This window comes from Balaenoptera physalus (genome assembly GCF_965194825.1).
Source record: "Balaenoptera physalus genome assembly, chromosome: 5".
In the NCBI taxonomy this organism is placed as follows: Eukaryota; Metazoa; Chordata; class Mammalia; order Artiodactyla; family Balaenopteridae; genus Balaenoptera; species Balaenoptera physalus.
This window is the reverse complement of record NC_138884.1, coordinates 1,117,501-1,121,030: the sequence shown is the minus strand read 5'-3', so window position 1 is coordinate 1,121,030 and position 3,530 is coordinate 1,117,501.

Below are 3,530 nucleotides of genomic sequence, written 5' to 3'. Positions count from 1 at the left end.
ACCAGGAATCTGCATTTAACAGGCTTTCCTATGTGATTCTGGTTTTCCTTATGGTTTAAAAGCTACTGGTGTGTGTTGGGGATATTGTTATCAAATTTGGTTGGGATTGCCATGTCTTTGAGCTGAGGGAGGGGTGGATCGGAGAATAGCTGGCCTCAGAGAGCCATGGTCAGCAATTCGTTTACACGTGTCCTTAAGTGGTAGTTCTGGATTTCCTCTGTGGTAGCAAGGTGAACCCATGAGGCACTAGGCCAGAAAAGAACATCAGTGACTATGCCCATAGGCCCTTCTCAGAAGTGCTTTTGAATCCTCTTTCTTCCAGGGCTGAGTTGGTGGCAAGAGAGCACAGTCTGATCTACGTAGGCTGGAATCCTGACTGCAGAGAAACTAAGAGTCTAGAAAAATAGATGCTCAGGACTATTCCCCAAATAGTCCTCCCAGAAGACAAAAACAGGTACATCTGACTGAAGAGTATATGATTGAGAGGAATAGCCCTGGGATGTAGCCAAAAGTCTCAGAGATTAGCTGAGGACCCGATGAAATTCATCGTTCAACGTGTCATTATCAGACACATAAAACAAGATGTCCTCATAGAAGTGGTAGCACATTGAACTAATGCTTGCATTTAATCCAGCCTGTAACTGTTTGTAGAAAACGTCTAGCCTGTTTCAGGCAAAGATTTAGTGTTGAGGGCAATGCAACTGCAAGTCAATTAATTAAACACAGGAGAAGAAATTTCACGGAGTATGTGTGGACATGTGAGGTAGCAGGAGGGCAGGAGAGATGCAACGGGGAGCTTATTCTTGTGGAGGAAGTGGAGGCTGGAGATGAGGGTCCATAACTTGTGAGATATATTCCTTCTAAGAATTTGCCAGAACTTGAAACTCTGCATTTGAAAAACCTTCATACCTGAGAATCCATGGCAGTTAATCTGGTTATTGCTTGACTTTATCATTACCATTACTATGTTTTACAGTATATATCTACTTCCCTGGCTATTCTTGGCTAGAAAAAGTTCTGCTTTTCTAATGTGTCTACCTGAGGAGGAGCACTTGCCAAATATTTAATAATGGTCATTTGCATGAAAGGTTATTACTATCACACCTTAGGATAGGGACATTCAGTGGAGCACAGATGACTAAACTGTCCCAATGCAGTGCCAGACTTGAATGATTTATGGGCAGGACATAATTTATGGGCAGGACAGAGACCACATTGCAAAGCACTATTAGATGAAAATACTGTCCACCTAAGAGCTGACATAGACTTTGCAGTATCAGTAAGAAGGAGCATTTCCACTAAATGGAATTAATAACAACCTGCGTCTCGAGCTTGTGGTAAGTTTTAAGAGAAGATAATAAACTCTCCCTTCCTTTCTTCCTTTCTGTGTCTGCATTTTCTTGCATGTGACTCTGTTTCGTGAGACTCAATGTGGTGTGTGATATGGAGTCCTTGACCAGTAGTCAGAAGACAGGCAGATTTCCTGCTGCAAATTACCTGTATGATAATGGTCTAGCCACTTAGTCTCTTCAGGTTTGAGTGGGCTCCCCCCTGAGAGTAGGAGACTTGAATGAGTCTCTTTCATTAAGTCAAAGAAGAACTTGCTCAGTAGCAGGTCATAAAATGGAAAGGGAGAGCACAACCTACAGAAAATGTGAACTCTGAGAAGAGATAAACAGGAAAATAAACGTAGCGCCTGTGTCTCCTGAAGAACGTCCAAGCCCTAAGAAATGAAATTAAATGGATTCAGGCCCCTCCTGTCACATCCCATGGGAAAGGTCCTGCCTCTCCTATTTCTGGATACTCCTGGGAAATACACGTCAACATGGTCAGTTTTGGCTTCAGGTTTGGGGTCTGAGTTCCTATTCCTTCTGAACATTTGATTTAGCTTAAATTTAATCTCCTGCATCTATTCTGTCAGCTCAAGGGCGGGGCACAAAACTCAAGCCCTTTCATTTCAGAAAGACGGCAGTGCACACAGCTTGGTAGGTGACAGTCTCTCCGCTCAAGACCTGAGGTCTCGGCTGTGGCCCTGACAACATGTGTGAATTGGCCAAGGATCTTTACCTCAATTCTCTCATTTGTAAAATAAATAGGATAACAATTGTTTTAATTATTAGTGTTTTATGAAAAGTAAATGTGATCGTTTGGTACTTAACTTAGAATGTGACACATAAATACTCAATATATTGTTTGCTCTCACCTTTAAAAGTCACTTATACTGGCATTTGTGTACATAGCACATACTCTGGAGGCCAGGGTGTGTTGGGAGAGTTTATTACTTTGTAGAAACACAACCCTTGGCTATTAGATATCTTTGTTTGCTAAGAGCACATCTGTTGAAATTTTTTTTACTACACTACAAAAGTCAATTGTAAGACATGGTAATAAATGCAGTAGTACAAGATACAAAAACAGAGGGGTGATAGTAATTAACTCTGCTTTTGGAAGTGGCAGATGAAAGATTCAGGTGATATCTGCATTAGGTTTTGATGGGTGAATAGGAATTTATCCAGCCAGCAAGTTACCATAGAGCATTACACATAGAAATAAAATGTACAAATGCTGTAGTTTTTCCTTCTCTTAATAATTTCATAGAATATCATTTGGCATCTAGTACGGGAAAGGCATTACCTTAACAGCTGGGGTTACAAGAGAAGATACACAGATACAAAGACAAACACTGAAAGGGTGCATCCTGTACAAGGACAGGGGTCAGGCCCCTGGGAGTGTGTACCGGGAGGTCCTAACCTGGTCTGACGTCAGATTTCCTCAAGGACATCACACAGTTTGACGCTCGTATCCAATCCCTCAGTCAGTCCTGTCTGGCTCTGCTTTCAAAATACGCAGAGTCCTGCACCGGCTCGTCAACACCAGCAGTAGCACCCCGCTCCCGGCCACACTGTCTTCCACGTGAGCGCTCCCCGGGCCCCCCCTCCCTGCAACACGGCAGCCCGGGGATCCTGGTAAACCCTGGAGTCGGAGGACAGCACTTGTTAGTACAGAGCCCTGTGACGCCTCCTGCTTTACGCAGAGTCGAGTCCGATGTCCACGGTGCCCATCCGGTTCCTCCGTGGGCCACTTGCTCCAGTTTCTTCTCTGAGTGGCCCCCGATGCCCCCTCCCTTGTCTTTGCTCCACGCATTCCGTCAGCCTTGGGAACCCTCAAACCTGACACGCGTGCTCCCCCGCAGGGCCTCTGAGACTGCTTGTCTCTCTGTCTGGAGTAGACAGGCGACTCACCCCTCGCCTCCTGCGGGTGTTTTCCCAAATGCCATTTGACTGCCCTCTTTCTAAGAGTCATCACACTGTCCCAGTACGTTGTCCCCAGCTCCTGCCCCGAGTCGTTGCTGCCCTTGGTACTTACAACATCTGACATCTTCCCCTTGCGTGCCTATCTCTTGCCTTTGTCCCTTTCCTAGAATGTGAGCCCCACGAGCTCTCTGGTGTCACACCCCGTCGCTGCAGTGCTGGGACACTGCACTTTCACTCACCCCTCTCTGGTGTCACACCCCGTCGCTGCAGTGCTGG